A 21,569-nucleotide genomic window follows, 5' to 3' on the forward strand; every position below is an offset into this window, starting at 1 on the left:
TTCATACCTCCTGTGTCTGTGCCCGGGTGCCTTTTTTCATGGTGGACAAAGGGAGCGCAGCCGGTGCCGCGCCGCGTGCTGGGCCGCTCTGCGCTGCTTCACATTGAATAAATGGCTGGAGTCCTTCAAGGAGCGAATCCAAGGACGGAGCGGCACCTCCAGCCGGCGAGCGCCTCGCTGGAAGCAGCTCCGTAAACATGGCCGATTTTCTTCAGCCCGAGTTCTTGGTGGGCTTGCAGCCGGTCCTCGGGGCCCTGCGAGGTTGCCCGTGATGTTCCCAGGCTTGCTAGGGCAAAGCAAGTCCTTGTGTGCAACCATTGCCATGTTCTCCAAGCCCTTCGCCGTGGCCTTCGGCTCCCGCACGAGCTCATGCGCAGAGCGGTTGCRGGACGATACCCTTGGCTGTCATTGCTGCTCTCCTCTTGTCCTGCCTCCAAAGCCTTGCAAATCACTCGGGGCTTGACATAGTCCTCTGGGTATGTGAGCAGAGAGCTGCTGAGAAGTTGTTTTTATTACATGCTAGTGCTTGCAAATAAATAATGTTCCCTCTGCTTTGCACGTGGGGAGATGCTTTTCCCCCGTGCCCTCAACTTGGGAGATTAATAAGAACCATTAATCCCTGTGAATGACAGCAGTATATTAAGAGCAGAGCGCACATTAAAATAATTTGAGGGGCTGCTGTCAGGTCACAGGCTAAGCCATTCCCTTCATGTGTAAAATTTTCACAAGGTGTAAATATTGCTGGAGGTGTTGACTGGAGATCAAGTCTAAAGAGGGTCAGGATGAATCCTGTACGAGGGCAGGGAAGGCTGAACTGGTGGGATCTGCCCATCCGAGTCGGGGCTGGAGCTGAACTGGCATTTGTCAGGAAGGGGGAAATTCCCTCAGAAGTTGAATTTTGGAAAGATCAGACTCTTCATAAGGTTAAGTTGAATTTGGCAGCTAGACACGCTGAAAACCCCCCAAGGGGAATTAATTTATTTTTAATGTCCAGGCATTTGGTTTGAAATGCCAGAATGAAATGTGTCATTTTGGAAATGCTAAAACATTTCTTTTTGACGTCTTCTCAATGAAGCTTTTCAACTTCTTGCTTTGAAACGCCTGTTTTCAGTTAAAAGGGAGAAAGGTTAAACAAGACTGCTAAATGACTAAACAAGACTGCTAAATGACTTGAGAGCAAAAGAAGACATTTTATTTTGATGTGAACAGATTTTCATTTTAGCTGGATGACTTCCCCAGATCTGTTCCTAGTTGACCCAAGCCCCTTTAGCTCAGTGATGGGCCAGACCTGGCTTCCCTTGGCTTCCCTTCCCGTGTGGAATAGGGACCAGGATGCTTTCCCTTTTCCTCTTTGGCTTCCTGTGGCACCTGGTGTTCCCTCGGCTAGCGGAGTCGATACCAAATCCAGGTTCTCACCTGAGCGAGCCCTTGCTAACCTGATATCTGGATTCTCTCAGCAAGCAGAGTGCTCCTCTGGAAGCCCGTGTAATATCCCGTGGGAAGCAGTGGATGAGGGGACCCTGGTGCTGGCGCCCGGCACGTGCGTTGCCTCCCTTCCCTTCYTTGGCAGGCCGAGCTCCCACCCTTCGGCCTGACTCGCTGTGGTGCTGGGGGATCCTTGTGCCCTCCAAAGAGACGCAGCGAGCACAAAGCCTGGCCTTCTGCAAGCTCTTCAGCAGCAAGGCCAGAAAGGGAAATGTCACCAGCATGGTTGGGCACCCGTTGGCAGAGCAGGGCGTTGGGATGGCTGCTGTCTGGAGGGGATCGTGCTTTCTGCCTCAGGTTTGCAGGAAAGAGCTGTGTGAAAGAGAGGCCATTTGGAGCCCTCAGGGTTGCCAGGCTCAGCACAAACCCCTTTTTGGGCAGGGAGGACTCTGCAGAGTGGCTGGGGTTGGAAGGGACCTCTGRAGAACATCCYGTCCAAACCTGACTGGCACCAGGGAGCTGTGGACGCAGCCTCAGGGCGATCCGGGAAGGTGGCAGTGGGAATGAAGCTGCTCCCTGTAGAACCTCTTCCCTCGGAGCGTACGGAGCTGCTGCTCCTGTAGGAACAGCAGAGCCCTCGCACCCATAGGCCTGCACACAAGGCCCTCCGCAGATCCACGTCCAGGGAGGGCTCCCTGCTTCCCCCGCCATATTCGGGAAGCTGGGCGCATCCGCAGGCCTTGCAGCCCGCGCCTTCCTCGAGCCTCCCAAACGTGGCGGAGTTGGGTTGCACCGGAGGAGCGTGGCTCGCGGGGCGGACAACCCCCCTCAAGCCCGTGTCCGGTTAGGATGCCTGTGATTTGCTCCTCTTTATGGCACGGCTGGGGAGCGCACGTGGTTGGAAGCGCCGCTGAAGCTGCCTGGTTCTTGGTGTGGCCATGGCAGGGCTGGTGTGGACTCTGCCCCCCTTTAAGCCAGGCCTGAGCGCTGCTGTGGCTCCTGCAGAGGCGGGCGCTGCCTCCTGCTCCTGCTGCCCACCCAGCCGGCACGCGGAGCCGGCAGGACACGTCGGGACATGGCACGGGCCTGGCCACAGGCCCTGGGTGCCTGAGCAGGGATGTTCCTCTATGGSAGCCCAGCACCACGCAGCTTCCCTCCTCATCCTCACTCATGGAGCCAGGGCACGGATGCTGCCTTCCTTGTAGCTTCCTTGTCCCGGGAGGAATTTATTTGGTTGAGTCTTTAGCATCCAGTGAGCAGATGAGATCCTCAGCACCAAGTCGCCTGTGTTTCCACCCGTGCTCCCCTGAGCCTCCCTATAAAAGAGGTGGCTGGAAGGGCTCGGAAGGGAAAGGCACCAAGATGTAGCTTGAACTGAGCTGTAAATTAGAGTGCAGGTGGCACGAGCCAGGGGCCGTTTCTGGGAAAGCCATTAGAAAAAAGAAAAAAACAATTAAAGAGTGAGGGGAGAGAAAGGCCATAAAGGATTAAGGGTAATTTCCTCTCGTTAAAGGCACCTGCAGTGCAGGGCTCTGCGGGGCACTGGAGCAGTGCATGCTGCAGTGATTGAAAGGGGAGGMAAACGAAGCTCCTGACAGCGGCCCGGGGCAGAGCGCCTTGGTTGGGAAAGGGGCTGAGACCCTGACGCGGCTCTGACGGAGCTGAGGTGGGGAAGAGYGGCAGGCGCCGGGGCGAGATCCGAGGCCCTGAGCTGGTGACGGCCGTAGCTGCAGCCCGTGGGAGACGGGGACAGCGCCGATGAGAGCAGCGCGAGAGCGGAGCCGGGCGGAGGGACGGAGCCGAGTGCAGGGRATGGAAACACGGCTGAATTCCGGGCTCCTCTCTCTGGATGCTGAGATTGGTTGGGCGATGTGGCGCATCAGCTGCTTGTGCCTCTTTTGTCTTCTCCTCCTCAATTTRGTGCCACCTCCTGCACATTTCCTGCACAGACACCGCTTGGTCATGAAGGTCACGATTCTGGAGGCWGCTTCCCAGTGTGGGAAGCTGCATCACAGCCATGGGCTGCAGAGCTCCAAGGGGCGAATCCTTGGGAAAATCTGCTCTGCCCGCTGCACTCGTGCCCTAGGACTGATTTTTTGCTGTTGGTTGTTTCAGTGACTGGCACAGCAGCTGGAATGGCTCGGGAGCAAAGTGTCGGAAAGGCTGTTCGGGTGGCGCGTTCCCGTGTTTGCGCTGGATCGTGCCGCTTATAGCCTGCCTTCCCAGCAAACCACGTGGGATGCCTGTGTTTTTCTCCTGTGCTGGGTGGGTGTTTCCAGCAGATGGGTCCTTGGGGAGCCTGCAGAGCCAGGCACTTTTGGGATCAATCCGGGTGCAATTCAGAGCTCTCTGGCATCTCCTGCAGCCAAAGCTGCTGTTCTGGTGGCTCCTTGCAGGGCAATGAGGGATCCAACCTCGGCTGGGCAGACTAGAGCCTCGCGTCAGATAAAACCACACCGTTAGTTTGTTAGACGTGACAAAGGACTGTTTGGGTTAATAGACAGAGCAGAGGGGAGGTGGATGAGGTGCAGCTCCGGTGCTCGTGGGGTTTAAGGGAATGGGTAGCCTGGCATCGCATTGCACAAGCAGGAAGGAGATGAAAATAAAGCTCCCAAGCTTTGATTTTGAGGATGTACCCAGTCCCAGAACAGTCCCCGCTGAGGACTGAGCTGGTAGAGCTGCTGCTTTGGGTTCAAAGGCGATGCAGAATTCCTTCAGATTCCCTCCATATCCCTAGGTTTGAAGGCAGTGGAGGCGCTCAGGGCTGCTCCTGCAGCTGCTGGGAATCCCTGGGGAAAGGGAGTGGGCACAAGGGGCCCCTCCATGTCCCACCTGCAGCCGCCTCACGGGCTGTCACCTCCTTCCCTGCTCCGTGGCCTCCTGCTCCGGCTCGCGGTGGCCCGGCCGTGCTGCGCGTTCTGCCTCGCTGCCTTCCCACCTTGCTCGTGCTGGGCACCGCCGTGGGCCTCGCGCAGCGGTGCCAGCGCTGTCACCCCAGCAGAAGATGGTTCTGTGACTCGCTGTTTCCGCCCCTGCTTGGGAACGGGCCACACGAGGGGGAGAGMAGAGAGAAGGTCAGAAACGGGCAGTGATTCCATGCTCTGATCCCTGCTTGTTTATCGAGGTAAGAGGGACCAGCGAGGGTAGGAGCAAAAGCCCTGCGCTAGAAACTGCGTAAAACCCTCCGTCTCCCTGGCCAGGAGTTAAGTAGAGTTTAATAAGTGTCATATTGACACAGCAAGACATGCTCCACACAGGAGCAAACTGCCTGCGAGACGCAATATGACTTTTCTCCCTCATCCTTTCCCTGTTGAGTGCCCRTGCCACAGCCTGCAGGCTGCCCTTGCTGTTTGCAGGGCAGGGACCCRTGTCACGCGGGACCCTTGGCCGCTGCAACGTCCTCTACCCCCGGGTAGTGAAATGCTGCCTGTGCACTGCAGCAGCAGAGCTGGAATTGCCAAGGGCTCCGAGGCCATGGAGCGGGAGACTCCCACCCCAGTGAAGCAGCGCAGGCGGCCGCCCGCTTTCCAAGRCCCACTTGGAAAACTGCCAATTAAGCACGCGGGTGATGGTGGGGACAGGAGGCAGCTCTGGGGCTTCCTGCTCCCTAGCAGCACCAGGGACTGCAGCAGTAGTTTGATACTGGAGCTAAAGGTTTAGYCCCGAGTGCTACATGCTTGATAACACTGGAGGAAGTTGCATGTAAATAACCAACCCCTTGCAAGGGATTTGGAAGCCGAGGGAGAGAAGGGAGGAATATTATAAAAATAAGCGAGTGTTTTGTCCYGCAGTCAGCAAAGCGGCGTTAATGAAATTCTGGAGAGGGCAGAGGGAGGGCAAGGCAGCGCAGTCAGCAGAAGCGAACTGGAYGAGTGTAACATAAATACGGAGGGGGATGGAGGCGGCTGGAGCCAGGGCCCTGCCCCGGGACAGCCCCGGCCTCGGCAGGAGGCTCCCGCGCAGCAGGGGCAGTGGGAGAGGACGGGAGGCCCCTTCCCGTTGCTGGGATCAGGCCTGGGGCCGCCCGAGGGAAGGTGCCCGGCGGGGAAGGACACACTCGGCTCCGGCGCTCCCGTTGCCTTCCCGCGCGCACTGTCCGCGTGCTCTGCGTCTCTGCGCCCGGCTCCTGTTCTGCCCGTGCTGGATCCTGGTCTCCTGGCCAGCCCTCTCCGGAGCAGCCCCTCGCCTGTGCCGGGCCCTGCTCCTGCGCTCGCTGCCCGCTCCGCTCGCCTCCCTGCGTGTCCCCACACTGCCGCTCGCCTCCCTGCGCGTGCCCAGGCTGCCTGGCACTGGTCCCTCCGCGCATCCCCGTGCCCAAGGCAGCTGTTTTTCCCTCCGTGTCCTTCCCTCCCACCCACATGCCCGAAGCCGGAGGCTGCTCTATTTTGGGAGCTGCGGCAGTTGCAGCCCGACGATGGCTTTGCTGCGGCTTGGCCTTGGARAAGACCGACTATTTTTTCACTTTAGGCGTGTGAGAGAGCCCGGGTGTAGCCCGCAGCCACGTGGGCAGAGCCCTGCAGCGGAGGGGGAGTTGCAGCAAGGCTTTGGGATCTGCCTGGAATCCCAGATTCAGGGAAGCAGGAGCACTGGGGGCTCCTGTCCCAGGAAGCCGAGGCTCCAGGATGGAGCAGGGCGCCACGTGTGAGGAGCACGACGGCTACTGGGACTGTCCTGGTGCTTGGACCCTTCCTGCCGAATGCTGCGGGATCCGCAGCCACGCAGSAAGAGAGGCCCCGGCTGGACCTGCGGGAGGATTCCCTTGTAACCGCGGAGCGTAGATGCCATCCCAAGGGGGATGAGGTGCTCTGGCTGGAGCTCTGCTTCGAGGGCTTGGCTCCCGTCGCGTTCACAACCCCATGTTCGGGTTGGGAAGAGGGCAGCGTGCACCAGGAGGCCCCGGGATAGATGCCGGGAGGAACTGCTGAGCTCTGCRGGCTGCGTGAGGGCTGGATCCCCCTCTTCTGCATGTGCTTTGAGGCCCAGCTCGGCCCTGTTTTCAGAGCCTCTGGGCACATGCTTATTAATGACCCTTCACACTTGGTTATCCATGGAAGGTTGCATCCCTGCTCAACTCCTGCTCTGCTGCCTTGGCCGTCAGGCGTCCACAGTCAGGATCCCTATGGAAACCCCTGCAAAAAACCTGCTCTCTTCATGCTCCACATCTGTGAGGCAGGCTGTGATGGGGACGAAGCTCCTTAGGACCATGTGAAAAGGAGCACCCAAAAGGGTAAAACACGTGTGAAGTGAAGACTGTTTAATGATTTGATGTTAAAAGCTCTAGATAAGCGTRTTCCACATCTTATATCTCATTTTCCTCCCCAAAAGCTGACGTAATTAAACAGTAAATCAAAGGAAATAATTAGCAGTAAAAGGCATCCTTCCACAATGGAAGTACGATCCCCTCAAGGCAAAAAACAGGAAAAATAAAACTGTCATGTATGAAAACAGCAAGTGAGATGTAAAACCTTAATATTGCCAAGAGGTTTTCAGGGGCCGTTTGCTAAAGGCGTAAAAACCACGATCAGAAAACGCTTCCAAACGTGTCGGGTGCAGGAAGCCTGCGAGGAAGGTGGCAGGTGGAAGAGGAGCCCCGGAGGAGGGCAGGGCTTCTGCAGAGCGTTTCCTTTCCATCCCTGCATCGCTCAGGAGCCTGGGAAGAGCCTGGCACCGGGGCCTGCCCTAACGCAGAGCAAGGAAAAGCACGTGTCCTAAATAGGGGATTTAGCAGCAGATGCCCTAGACTGAAGCAGGAGAGCGGGGAGTAACAGACGACAGGGAGATGGGAATGAGACGGGATTTACCTGGAGCTTTGGAGAAATGCAAGTGTAGAGTTTTCCAACCCCTGTTTTGCTGCATAAACAGGCGTGGGAATGGGAGTGAGGTGGCAAATGTGCTGGTGGTTTTTAGCCAGGGCTGCTGGTGGGATCTGCAGGGYGTTAATTTTATTTCCATACCAGGAAACTTTGAAACTCAGGAATTCATGGCGAGATGGGTATATGTAATATACTGAGGAAGAGTCAGCCTGGCTCTTGTGGAGTGAAGTCAGTCTTTGTTAATGCACTAGAGCTCTTTAAAGGGAACAGCAACGAGGATAGAAATGACCCAGTCAACACAGTGTCCTTAAATGTCCTAAATATTTTGGCARTGTCCTTGCCAAAGATTCTGGGAGGAGTTAAACTGCCGTTGGATAAGATTTTCCTGTGGATTAATAATATCTTAAAAGATAGAAAGCGGTGGGAAGCAAGAAATGCTCGTTTTTCGCTGTGCTCCTAGTGGCATCCTACAGGGATGCGTGTTAGCGGCCGAGCTGTCCAACAGCTTCATAAATGATCTGGAAAGGGGGGAACAGGGAGGTGACAACGTTTGCTGGCCTCTCTGCATTATTCTGGGCAATCAGAGCTGCGAAGAGGGGCAGAAGGGTGTCGTGATGCCACACGGCGGGGCGGTGACGTGGAATTCGAGGCTGTGGATTACGGGCTCACTGCCAGCTGGGATCATTTGGGAAAGGGATGGATAGCTCTTTGGAACGTCTGGAACRCAAACAGAACCTTAGGAACCCTTAATAAAAAGGTGGAGGAGAAAAGGGAGAGCATCAGAAACGTTATCCAGCTTCCCGGCGCAGCAACATCTGGAGCAGTGTCTACCCAAACCCGGAGGGACCACAGAGGTAGGGAGAAGAGAATGGGACAATTGAGAGAATGGGACAATTTCTGTAGGGAGAGAGGTTAAATGGATAAGGCCCCTCAGGGCTGCAGAAAACTTGCYTGGAAAGCGTTTATATAGACAGAAATATCAAATAACGAGCGCTGTGGTGAAGGAATAGGGAATGGTTTATTCACTGTCTCTTTTATAGCACAGAAATGAATGGCCACGAAATGGAATTATTTGGCAGCGGGCTGAAAGCAAACAAAAGGAAATAGTTTTTCGCACAGCGCATAATTAAATTGGGGCGCTCGATGGCACGGGCTGTTTTTGAGGGCAGAGGTGTCCGAGGGCTCAAAAAGCCGTTAAACAGACGCAGGGCCCACAGAAAAGGCTGGTTTGCGAGCGACGCAGGCAGGTTGTCCCAGGGCGAGAGGTTCACGGCGGGACCGTGTGTCCGGTGCCTTTCTTTTTTGCTTCTCCCACACGCCTGACATAGGYTGCCTTTAAAAACACCATGTGGGGCTGCATTTTTGTTCTATGGCTGTGCACTGGTCCGTAAGGCAGGTTTGAGATTCCCTCAAGGGCTTGGGAGGCTGGTTCTGAGCCAAGCTTGCCTCTCCTATAGCTATTTCCAGGCTCCTGCCTCATTCTGGCCTCCCCGTTGGTGAGAACTTGCTGCTCAGCTCTCATTGCTCCCGCTGGGGAGCAGAGCACGGGGTCTCCAGGAGAAGGAAGGCACCACGTTGTGCTGCCGTGCGAGCCCCTGGAACGTGATGCTACGTGGCCTCGTTCGTCTCTGCAGGCTGGAGGCCAGCCAGGGCTTGGTCTTAGCAGAGGAAGGGATTTCTGAGGGTGTCCACCAGTGTTCTGGTGCTTCCATTTTTGCATTATGAAAAGAAAAAACAACATTATGCCAGCGTTATGCCAACATGAATTGTTCATTCTGTTCCCTGGAAGCAGAATTAGCTCAACACTGGCTTTGTTGGAAGCTCCTGCCAGCCTCAGTGGACCTCATTCAGTACCTACTGTGTTTCAACAATTAGCCGTGTGGCGGAGCATCTGGCATGCGAGCTGTGTGCTAGGACACATGCCCCAGGTGAGGTCCTGCTCTGGAAGCACCAGCTCCAAACAAACCACCAGGGTGTCTCTTTCAGGTGGAAGATCTGCCCCAAGGTCATCTCCAGACACCTGTGCTTTGACACAGTGCGTTGTTTGCTTGTGACACCCCTCCGGACTTGGTCCCAGTAACAAGATGAGCCCCTTTGGGTGGCTCCTCAGTGGAGTACCAGCATCTAACTATGTCCTGTGTGACTGACATACCAAGGCTTTGCTGCAGCACGGGCTGGCTCKCTCTGAAGCAGGAATTGCTCATCCTGCAGCTTGCTCCAGGAACCTCTGGGGGAGAAGGGCCTCCGTGGTGCCCTCGGGGCTCTTCCTGAGGCTGAGTAGGCAGTCCGAGTCCCACCAGACACCGGTGTTGAGGCAAAGCATGGAGCTCCCGAAGGCTGGTGAGGCTCACCCCTAACTCTGCCTTTGGGTCCACGCTGTGGCCTGTAGGCTCTGTGCTATGGGGCCYTGTCCAGGGGATGGGGACATCCCGTCAGCTCTCCAGGCTGGGATTGAAGCTGTAGGATGGAGAGGGAAAATCTCCCTTGGCTCCTCTGTGAGGCTTCAGTGCAGAAGAGGGTGCTGATGTGGTCAGTGTGGGCCACCAGAGCAGCACGTGGCCCTTGGAGGGCCCACCCCACCTCCCGCTGACACGGCATGGTCATGGACCATGGTCATGGACCGTAGTGCTTTTCCTGCTCCTGTCTTCCCAAAGGARGGTTTGGGAGTGAAGCTTGTGCTGACTATTTGGATGCTGCCGCTCTCAGGTGTTTTTGCTGCTGAGGGAATGGCTGTTTCTGTATAATAAAGAGCAAATGAAGAGATGAATGACAAAACAGTAGGGTATCACTGCTCTGCGTGCTCAGAGAATGGAGGAGTGGTGGATTTCTGCACCTGCGGGGTTCCCAATATCCCCTTCTGCATTCAATTTAACTGGAAAAATAAGGAACAAGAAGTTCCTTAAGGGAACTTCTCCCTTAAGGAGAAGGGAATCCCTTTTCTCCCCCCAAGGGAATAAGGGAAAGTTGTAATTTCCCGCAGCCCTTCAGCGTTTTCTAAACACCATGAGGCATGATTTAAGTGCAAAGACTATTTTTCCCCTTTAAAAAATAATCAGATCCTCAAAGTGGGAAACTCGGAGTCAGGAAGACAAGAAAGACTCTATTTGTTTGAGTGTTGAGGTAGCCCTAGCTGAGCCTGCTGGAATTGCTGACCCACCCTGAACCTTCTGAGGGACGAGAAAATAAAATAAAATACTGGTAACAGCAGCCCCTGTGCCCCCCCGAAAGGCAAAACAGGGCAAAAAGCAGCAGTTTGCCCTGTTTATTTTATTTTTTTATTTTTTTATTTTTTTTCTGATCCTGTAGCTTTAGCGTGATTCATTGAAAATAAATGTGCCACAACTTTAAGGATTTGCCTGCAGCTAAATGCAAGGGTGTGCTGGCCCCACCCTGCCGCTCCGACAGGGGCATTTATTTCCACGGGGTGGGTTTTGTCGTCCTCTTTTTTTACCCCTCCCTTATTTTTAGCGACTCTCAGCCATGACCCAACCCAAGGTTGAGCAGAGCGGCCTCAGAGCCTGCGCGGGAGCGATTCCCGCGGGACGTTCTCCCAACAGGGCCCAATGTCACCCACCACGTAAGTGCCCCGGGCTCTGCTCCTGTCGGGACCCCAACCCGGCTACTCTGGGGCCAGCCGGGCACTGCTCCTCCTTAGGYACCCCTGGCTTTGTGGATGAGCAGGTCCGAGTGGGAGCCTCCTTCCTTGTGGCTGTTCTGGAGCTCGTGCGCTGCAGAGCCCGCTGAGGTGCTGCCTGCCCGTGGTTTCAATCAGCGCAATGATCGAGTCGAGCAAATCTTSATTGAGCCTCAAACTTTCCCTTTTTGAAAGAGGAGCTGGTTTTGTCTTTGCTTTCCGTAATCATCCGTCTATTTTATTAGATTTTTTTTAAAAACCTGTATTTCCCTACTGCCTACCTACCTGTTTTTTATAAGCTGCTGAAGGTCCGAGCTCTTGCTCAGTCCGTGCAGAGGAGATTTCTTCAGCAAGCCAAAAGAAACTATAAGACTTTATACAAAAAAGGGCAAGAAACCCCACACGCTGTGCTATTTTGGTAGGAGTAAATTATGCGTTCTACAAATTACCATTGGTTATGAACATAATGCGCCTGCCTCTGTAACAATGTCCTGCTTTCAGATCGCCACTAATACTTTTGAAGTTGTGATAATACCCATTGAAATCCAAAGTGTCTCCTCCGCTCTGAGATCCGATTTATTCCCACCAGCCAATGTCACTTGCAAGGATAAGTTTCGTGGCTGAATAATTCCCTGTTAGGCGTCTTATTAGGACGGGCTTGGACTTTTCAAAGAACAACTTGTGTTTATTCCTCAGGTATCTAGAAAGTCTTTAATTCCCTGGATTTTCTTTCCTACTTGCTTGATTACCCACTTGCCATTTCTTTGCTGTTTCTTTTTTTTTTTCCCTCCTTCTTCTCCAATTTCTTCTTTTATTTTCTTTGCTCTATTGTTTTTCTTTTTTTTTTTTTTTTCCTGTTTTTTTTTTCCCTGGTTTTCTGTCCATCCAGGGAAGAGCAGGATAAGCTCGTTTTTTTAATCTTTGCCTCACGAACGTGAGCTCAGAAACACGGCTCTGAAACCCGGCTGGGGAATGTGATACTGTAAATATGCCGAGCGATAGATTAGATTAGGCTAGATTAGATTAAATTAGGTTACATGTAAGAATTTCCTTGCCTGCAATATTTTGGGTCCTGGATGCTCCCGAGCTGCTGCCGTTGCCTGCTGGGTTAATGCTCAGCGGGGCTGCCCAGGGCAGCAGCAACGTGTAGGAGGGAGAGGCCTCTTCCTTAAAACAAGCACCCGTTGCACCCACACGTGAAGGGCGATGGTGCTGACGGGTCTTTGTCCTTGTGTCACGTYGGCCCCGTTCCCCTCGCTGCTGCCACGGAGGCGGCTCTGCTGGCTGAGCCTGCAGTCCGCTGGACGGAGGGCTCCCGCCCGGCCTTCCAGTGGCAGCAGGAGAAYGAGGTGGGCTCGTGTTTGGCCATCCCAGCTAACGGGTCCTGGGAGAAGCTCTGGGGAGCGCGCAGGAGCTTTGCTTTGCCCCCAGCTCTTCAGCAGCGCAGGCCGGCCGCGTGCGCAGAGCCCGTGGTGCCGGGCACAAAGCGGCTCCCAACCAGCGCCTCGTTACTGCGGGGAGGCTGCGGAGCCCGGGTTGGCTATAAATACCTGGAGAAATGAGCCATTCCCGCGGGAGCCACTGCTTAAGGCTCGCACACRCATCCGGAGCCAGGAGGAAGGTAGCTTGTTAAATGCATTTTAAAAACAGACATAATTCTGGGTTTTAATTTGCATGCTGGGTGTGGAAGCAGAGGGCCGGTCGCTGTAGATCCGGCTGTGAGTCTGTCTAATCCTTGCAGCTTGATCCTTAGAGCAACCGGTATCAAAACCTTCAGAGTAGCGTGTAAGAAGTCTAGCAACAGGCAGAGGAAGTTTTCTTTGCTGGTTAGGTATGTTTGAAGTCTACAGGCCTTGTACTTTTTATGTTTAGTGTAACCAGAGATGCTTTCATTCAACAAGTAATACCCTTCCCTTTGCTGCATGCTGTTAAGCTCAGCTTCTGCATTTTGTGCCTTTGAATGATGCTTGTTAATTATGCAATCTTCCAGTGATATAATTAATTACTTACTGAAATTTTTAAGAGGAAAAAAACCCTTTACCTGATTTAAATGTTGCCAGTTGATTGTGCTACACGTTACCTTTATTCTTCAATCTGAGCAGCACGCCAAGAGGCGTTGAATTTATGAGTCGATGGAGAAATGCTCTTGCTGACATGATCCCAGGCGAATCTGTGGGCTGTCTGAAGGTGAAATAAGTCATGGAGGAGAGAAACATTTCTACAAACCATGCTGAAAATCCCCCTCTTTCTTCTGAGTGGCTCGGCTGAGGCCTGAGGCCAGAAGTGTGAAGGGGTTGAAGTTGCTGCCCTCCCACTGGGAGCAGCTTTCCCTTGGTCAGTGCTGTGTTTCATCTGCCCTCACTCTGCCCACACTAGCTTTGGCTCCTCGAGTCCTGCTGAAGCTCCTCGCAGCCTTGGAACCTCGTTAAGCTCCCTTCGAGGCACTGGCTTTGCTTTAGGAGAGGGGAAGGCCAAGTTAGGAAAAGGCTGTTAATGACAAGACCTGTGGGTGTCGGGGGGCATTTGGGAGATACTGGGTGGGTACTCAGCGAGTCCTTGCTGAAACGTTGCCATGGATGATGCCAAGCCCAAGAGGGAGCCCAGCGCCCACTGGTTAAGCTGAGCTCACGACAGGGGTGGTACGGGCTCTGTAGGACTGTGCRGAGGGTGTAGACCTCACTGGCCACCTCTCAGTGGTGGCCGGTGCCAGGMCAMGGGGCAGTGGGTGCCAGTTGGAGCCCAGGCAGCTCCATGTGCCCGTGAGGAAGAGCTTGTTTGGKGTGAGGGTGCCCAGCCCTGGCCCAGGCTGCCCAGGGAGGCTGCGGAGGCTCCTGCTCTGCAGATCTGCCAACCCGCCGGGATGGGACCGGGTGCCCCGAGCTCTGGGTGTCCCTGCTGGAGCAGGGGCTGGACTAGGTGCTCCCTAGAGGTCCCTTCCAACCTTAATGATTCTGGGATTCTGGGACCTGTCTCGAGTGTGCTTGGTCCTAGGGACATCCCTGTGCAAAATGTCCCTTTGCGTRGGAGGGACGCGTGGCCTCTGCTTAGCTGCTTTCCCGTGAAATGCTAAGTTGTGAAAAGGGCTGAAAGGTTGAACGTTGTGGGAAAATTATCATTTAAAAAAAAAATCTTGTTTTACCCGTGCGGTTATGGAAATAAAAGTTGCAAAGTAGCCCTCTGGCTTTCCAAATTGTGAGGAAAGAACCCAATGTGTTTGCAAAAAGAAAAGGGTGCTACTTTAGTGGTGTTTGGGGTGATGCCACTTTTTGGGGTGGTGTCGCAGCCCCTTGGGCACCAGAGCTGAGGCTGGCAGTAAGCTGAGGAGCGAACCAGCCCTCCGGTGTCTCTTTGGGGGCCGGGAAGGTGGATTGTTTTCCAGCAATGAAATTTCCTATTGAAAAATTGAATGCTTCCTTGTCGTGCCTGTGAATGGGACGCCTGCGAAGCCGAGCACGCTGGTTCCAATTACGAGCTCAATAAGGCCAAGTGCTGCACTCGGGAAGGAATTTATACCTTTTCATAGGTACTTGAAAGGATAAAACCTTTTTTTTTCATATATATATATAATGAATTCAAAGCAGAAGCCTGGCCTGCCAAGCTCGCTTTGATTTGTGCTCATATTAATATTGTATGCCTCAAAATGTGTCTATTCACTTGAGTTAGTCAAACTTGCTACATCTAACGSGCCAAAACGCAGTCCCAAGGAGCGCGTGCTCCTTCCTTGCTCCCCTCATATCTCCATGGCATAGGGATGTCTGTGGGCACGTTCTCATTGCCAATGATGTTGCTGATCATTATTTGTTACTGTTTGTACTGAAGTTACCTTCACTTAGGGCATATCTCATTTTCCTCCTGGATTTTCCTGGAAGAACATAGGCACTCGGGAGCAATGCCTGCCCAAGGACAGGAGCGTAAGGGCACTCGGGAGATGGGGGGTTAAATCCACTGCTTTCCTGTGCAACTGCTTTGGCAAGGGATTCTGTGGATCTGTTTGCTGCTTGATGCAAGGAAAAACATCTCCTTGTGCTGGTTCTGAAGGTCCACGTGCAAATGGGGCTGGGCTCAGCCACAGCAGAGCCAAAGTCTGCCCTAAGGACATGGCAATCCCAGACAAGAGGCTGCTTTCAYGTATAACTAGCCGGAGGAGAATGAAAAAGAAGCAGCGATCCCGAATTGGCCACAGGAGAAGTAGAGGTCCCAACACACACGGAATAACTTATGGGATATGGAAATGTTGCGTATATGTCCTTGGGATTGCAAAAGACACCCGTTGTTCTGTTGTACTGTTGGGAAATGGTACACGATCACTGGGGATGATCTAGAACGGGAACACCTGGAGGGACAGAGTTAAGGGTAATTATACAGCCCAGCCCTGGCATTGCCCAACTTTGGAGAGCTCCTCTGTGTAATTTCACCATGGGTTTATATACAGTTAATTGGCAAGTAGTTTGATATGCAAATAAAAGCAACATGAATATCAGAGGAGGATTTAAAGCTGAGCTTTCCACTGTCACGCTGCAATCCTTGCTTTTCTGGTCAGTCTGATCTACTAGATTACCCCTTTCATCATCTTTGTTTTGAAGGCTTGATATCTCTTTCAAAGAACGTCTGTCAGACACGTATTAGTTAGCTAATTTCTCTACATGAAATGGAAAAAACAAGGGTGGGGAACACACAGGCTGAGGATCAGACGTGGTGCAGGCCCAAATCATTATTTTGGGGGAACGCCGCGATCTGTAATTTGTGGCCTGCATTAGGTCTCTAAAGACCAACAAGAAACAGGTTTCCTACCGGTGATACTCGGCTTATGCTAAACATGGAAGGGAAGTTCTCTTAATGTTGGTGATAAAACCTCTGCCATAGACACCGATGAGAAATCACTTCCAGACCCTGAGCTTCCTAGATCAAGGATGCTGTGGGCAATGGTGCTGAAGGATGATTTTAATTCAGAAGATTAAGCAGTAGCTTAATAACACTGGGAGAAAGTGTGGGTACAGTCCATATTTTTATGTTGAAGGGCAATTTGAAAGCACAGATTTGTTTGCTGGTAGCTTCAGAGAGATTGCATCTGCCTCGGGCAGGATGCCTGAATGGTGCTTGTCTAAATATTTTGGTCAAAGAACAAAGCTAATAGGGACTTCCTATGTTGAAGTCTTGTGTGAATGTCTTTTACTACCGCTGTGATTTTTGAATGGGATACATTTCGTGCAAAGAACCACATGCATGTATGTTTAGTGGAAGGGGAGTAGGAGCAGGTGTGTTTTTCACAGCAGTTTTCTTCACAGTCATCTGGAAAAGAGCTTGGTGTTTGGGGAGTTGTTGGGGCAATCCCAGGCCTGCCATCGAACAGGGCACTTTCCATTTAAGACTGGATTTTCCAAGGAATTCCCGAATCCTGGAGAATGTCAGCAAATGTGGAGCATGTCTCCTGCAGGGAGCTTTGCAAACCTGCCAAGGTRGGTCCTGTTCATCAAATCCAGCCACGAGGCCTCCAGTTCTCTTGGGATGAAGAGTCTCCAAGCTTGCTTGGCAGTCGCCAGGCCACTTCCTTGGTGCTGGTTGCCACCTTATGGTTAGGGTTTCCATGCCTGCCTTATCTCCTATGATGACACTGTCACACTGACTCTCCCGTCTTATTCAGCACGTGACTAGAGTGGAGGAACGCTCCACGAACCCAAAATGAAGGAAAACATTGAGAAGGGAGACATTCCCTGTAAATGTGGTAAACGTGGAACAAACCCCAAAAGGGAAGCCGMTGTTTTCTAACAGCTGAAATGAGGAGAGAAAAGAGAGGAAAGGCTTTCCAATCTCTCATTACCCGTGCCCCAAGGAATCAGGAAGCCTCTCTGGCCATGCCCTGTTACTGAAGCTGTTGCCTCCCTGCATGGCAGTGTCCAGCATCCACAAGCCCATCAGGGCTGTTCTTGTCGCTSTGTCACTACCTGTGTTATTCCCTGCTTAGGAGAAATGAAGAGGCAGCTCTTACATTGTGGTTTTTTTTGTCCTTTTTAATGCCTCTTCTGTTTCCAAAGGCAGGGAGAGTGGGAGGAGGCCTGGAAGCTGATAGCTGGTGTGGTTGCTCCAAGGAAACTTCTTTTTCTCCCGCAAGGCATGACCTGTTGCTTCTTGTAATTAGGCAATGCTACCTCTGTTGGTAGCTCCCAAAGCTCCAAAAAAGACCCATCCATCCCTCTCCCCACCTCAAATCACAAATCTGCCTTGAAAAGAAAGGGAAAGGACACTTAGATTAAGCTGGCGGCTGCGGATCTGGTAAAACCCGGTATAGAATGAGATTTGCAGTTAAGTCAAGAGACTGGCAACACTAGCCTGAGAACTTTTGTTTTGGTTTGTGGTTCCTTCGGCTTGCTTAATCAAATAAAACCTGCAAGAGCCCCGGTGGCGAGCTCCCGTCTCCTCTCTGCTCTCATACTTCAAGCTGCTGCAGCTTGAATTATTCATGTTGGGTAAGCGATCTGCAAACAGCCCCTGTGATGTCCCTGTGATCCCTGCGCGTGTGTGTGGGGATGTGGGACTCACCTCTGCTTAGGTCAGGCATTTTCTTATTTCCTTTCCTGCAGCAGGGAGTCTGTGGGAATCTCTAGGTTGTTCTCTGGCTGTTTGTGATTAGCCAGGCTATTATTTATTATTTATGTGGTGAGGCCGAGGCACCTGGTATTATCACGGCTCCTGGGCTGGATAAGAGAGCAGGCTCTGTGTGCAAACATCTGGAGGTGTTGCTTCACAAATCCTGTTGTACAGATAACATTAACAGGGCYACAGAAGTACTTGTAGGGCAAATGCCCTCATAAGCAAAGGCAGAGTGGCCAGCAGGGCTTCTCACCCAGCGCGGGCATGGAGAGGAGAAGAAACTACGTGCCAAGGCGTTGGCATGAGGTTGTCCCAAGAGCTGCTTGGTGAGCTTGGCTGGCGTTTGACGCCGTTGCACGGTAAGAGGGGTTGCGGCAGCGGTGCATGAACTCCTCGGTGCAGTTCACCTGGGTCACGAGGGAGCTTTGCTGGGAGGTTTGAGGTGCTTGCTGGTTTTTCAGCGGGTTTCTGAGCTGTTATGTCTCTGAGCTGTGTTGGGTTCGCACCTTGGAGGCTCCTGGTGGGCTTGCACCGGTTTGTGCTGTGCAAAGAGCAGGGTCTTCTCCTCACACACTCATGACCATCCTTCCTGCGAGACCTTCAGGAGACCCATGTGACAGTGCAGGGCACCACCAGCAGATTAAGGCTTCATTATAACGTGTTTTGTCATGCAAAGAGATTTACAGAGCTATTGAGAAAGGCACCCAGCAGAAGGCAGGGGTGGCTGCCGAGCAAGCATCAAACACCTGATTTTTGCATTTGTTGCCCCATTTTGGAGTGCTTGCTTGCCAACTGAGGGCATAGTACACACAGTCTTAACCAAGTCTCCATTTTGAGGGAAGAAAACCCTGTTTAGGGTACCTGATTTTACGCTGGACCCCTGAGGAGGTCTTGTGCCTTGGCGAGGATATCCCTCACTGGCGCCATAATTGCAGTGCAGCAGTAAGTTTGTTAAAACGTCCTGCCTCGCTGCGTCCTGGAAAGAAGATTTTCTATTAAACCTTAGGGAAATTACCTTCCTTGTTAACYAGCGTAAAAGTAATGAACCACAGCAGGGTTACTTGGGAGATTCGGGCCATGGCTTTGTGAGGCTGCATTGTTTCTTTAAATTAGAGAAATAATTTAAGCAAACAAACGAACAAAGAATTTCTGGAAATTAAAGTACAGTACGAGGGGGATGATTTGCTCATCCTCGGCTTAATGGGAGCGGTGCTGGGAACAATTGCACTGCCGACCTCAGAAATCTATCCATGGCAACTAGGCGCAGGAGAGGGAAATAGGGAGCGTGCCACCGAGCTGGCATTCAAGTGGTAGTTTCCAGTTTTTTTCCGTGGCTGTGGGACGGTCGGGGACTTTCCATGAGCAGAAGGATTGCCTTTCCAAGGCAGAAATCCCCTTTCTGCTTTTTTAGTGAGCAAGAAGAGGCCTTGTCCTGGTTTTATCCTGGCGGGATGTGAGCCTGGCAGGTGATGACCCTCCCAAGCGGGAATGGCTTTTGGTGGGGCCGTGGTTCCCAAGGAGCTCTCAGGGCCCTGATGGTCCCTGGTGACTCACCCGCCACCCAATGCTGTGTCCTGGGCCCCTGCCACTGGGGATGACTCCTCTGAGAGCCTCAAGGAAGGACGGAAAGACCCTGYCAGGCTGGAATTCCTCCAGACATGGATAAATAGGAGTACTGGGCCTTTGGGCTCCGTCGTGTGCTCCTCAAAAGATGCTCTTGGACGGGATCGCTGCGCTTTTGTCTTTCTATTAGGGCAGTGAGGAGAGAACATTGTTCTGCTCCCTCGTCGTGCCCCTTATAGGGGAACAAGAAGGAGGACTTGGCCACCCCGGACCAGGCGTCTCAGGGGACGTCTCAAAACAAAGAGCCRTGGAGACAGCAGCGGCTCCGTCCCGTCCCTGTCCCCATCCCCGTCCCTCCTGGCATGGCCGTGCCTGCTCTGGGCTGATCTGCTCTGATTTTGGGGCGTGTTTCTGGGCTTCCTTGCTGGCAACCCAGCGAGCTTATCTCTCTCCAGGTTTATCGGTGCTGTCAGTCTTGGCAAGGCAGCCTTGGGGTGATGSTTGTGTTAGGGAGGTGTGTTTGCTCGGGGCCTGTGTTTGCAGCGCGTGGATCCATGTGTGAGGGCACGTGGAGGCTCCTGAAGAACATAATCTGGACGGATCTGGATGTGAGTGGAAGCTCGGCGGTTGCATCCATCACCATCATCTCTCCCGGGTACCCCTGGCACCCGTCCCTGATCTACAGCGAATGCCTCTAGGCCAGGGAGCACTGACCATCACCAAGGTCTTGTTCTAGCTCTCCATGTAGGAGTACAAGGCTGATACGTGGAGCTGACGTGTGATTTTGTCATTAGTGGCATGCAGGTTTGGCCTAAYGTAGACTGAGCTAATATCACTCTGTCTTATTTTGTCCAGGCTCAAAGGCTGATCCTGCTGAGAACCTCGGAGAGACCCAACTCTATGGGAACTGAGACCACTTGACTGCACTCAGCACCCTTYAGGATCCGGTCCTAGGTAATTATTGTGAGTCTCTGTACAGGTTATGGGTGAGATTTGATGTTCTGCATCAGGCAGGAAGTCTGTATTRATATTCCGAGGTGTCCAGTTCCCTCTCCAGTCTGTTAACCCCTTCTCTTTAGCTTCTGTAACCGTGTGTAGCCCCGTGACAAATGAATATCTCAGCCAACACCGAGGAATTCAGTTCCTKTGGACTGATGGACCTGAGTGCACCAGGATTTCATTTTTCTAGGCCTCAAAGATGACTGTGGTGCCACATGAGAATTGATAGATTCCAGTGGCTGGACAAAAACACCAGGTTTTGTTCAAATCCCATTGGATTTGTTCACCTACCACAATATATCCTCCTGCTGGTTAATTTGCCTGGACATTGATGGAGCAGAGGCTGTTGCTGGGAGCCAGATGCATCAGAGCGACAGAATTTTCCTGGCTAAATGACTTTTCTTTTAATTTTTTTTCCTGAATGTTGTCACTCTGTAGATCAGTGGTTTGACGCTACCATAATAATTTCTTTTCCAAAGAAATCACGACCACATCACTTCTCCCCAACATGAAACATCTCCTTTACTTCCAGAGAAGGAATTTCTTGACCACCGTTCTGGCAGTGGGTAACAGCTGTTCTGTTTGGGAAGCAACCCTGACCTTAACTTGGAGAAAGCTGTAAAACCACTAAAAAAAATCTCTCCCATCAAAATCTTGTTCAGACCAGAGTTTTAAGAAATGTTCAAAACCTCTGAGTACAGGAGTCTGGTTTTGAGTATAAAAATGGTAAAAATCTTACCTTTATTTACCTGTCTACACAGCAACTGCCCTCTCTTTTCTGAACCTGGTTTCAGTGTTATCCATTTGACCATCTTCCTCGTGGTTTTTGAATGTTTGCTCCAAGGTGGATAGAGGGAAAGCAAAGAGCCTGTTTGGAAAACAAACCTGAACCCTGCTCTGCATCCCCATGGTGTCAGCCCAATGCTGGGCTTGCACTGGAGGCACTGGAGGCAGGGGCAGGTCCTGCGTTTGTTCTTCCAGCCCAGCAGCACCAGCAGAAATTCAGGGCCTGGAGAACTGAATAAAAATGAAGCCAGCACAGGGCTATGTATGAATGTTACTCTGAAGCACTAAGAATGAATGATTTTCTTGCCAGGTTGGGTTTCTGAGCAAGTGTATATGCTTTATTAAATTCCATATGCTACTGAAAGTGTCAGCCAGTAGAAGACTGTAATTTTTAACCCCATCTGTTAGATTTTTCCATAAAGAAAAAAAGCAACTTCCCACTGATTTCAGCAGAGGCTAAACCCCAGCTCTTGAGATCGGGAGGAAGGAAGAACAGCAGTTCAGGGGTATGATAGTAGATCACATATTATTGACTCCCCTTGCCAGGACACCCTCCATCCCTGCTGCAACAGAGCCCCGTTCTCATGCAGTCGTAGCTCTGAACAGTGACATTTTCGGGACCYAGGCCTGAGGACTTTGACTGGATTATTTCCTGTTTTGACAGTCTCCATTTCAAATAGTCTATGCAGAGCATTGTACAGAAGATTAAAAAAAGAAAAAAAAAAGGAGAAACACAACCCATGTCCTTCTCTGTGAAAACT

At 52.2% G+C, this 21,569-nt stretch overlaps 1 protein-coding gene across 2 annotated transcripts in view; it reads left to right on the plus strand.

The window, feature by feature from the left end:
- ZBTB7C (zinc finger and BTB domain containing 7C) overlaps positions 1–21,569 on the plus strand; it is a 107,331-nt gene that overhangs the window by 8,782 nt on the left and 76,980 nt on the right. The window contains exons 1-2 of one of the 2 annotated variants that reach the window (XM_026039961.1): positions 17,779–17,819; positions 19,879–19,977. The gene's annotated coding sequence lies outside the window, so the exon portion shown is untranslated. Of the gene's footprint in view, positions 1–17,778; positions 17,820–19,878; positions 19,978–21,569 lie in introns of those variants that run through there. The other variant, XM_026039954.1, reaches the window with a different exon arrangement.

Source organism: Nothoprocta perdicaria, unplaced genomic scaffold, assembly GCF_003342845.1.
Source record: "Nothoprocta perdicaria isolate Ctin4 unplaced genomic scaffold, notPer1 scaffold_10, whole genome shotgun sequence".
Lineage (NCBI taxonomy): Eukaryota > Metazoa > Chordata > Aves > Tinamiformes > Tinamidae > Nothoprocta > Nothoprocta perdicaria.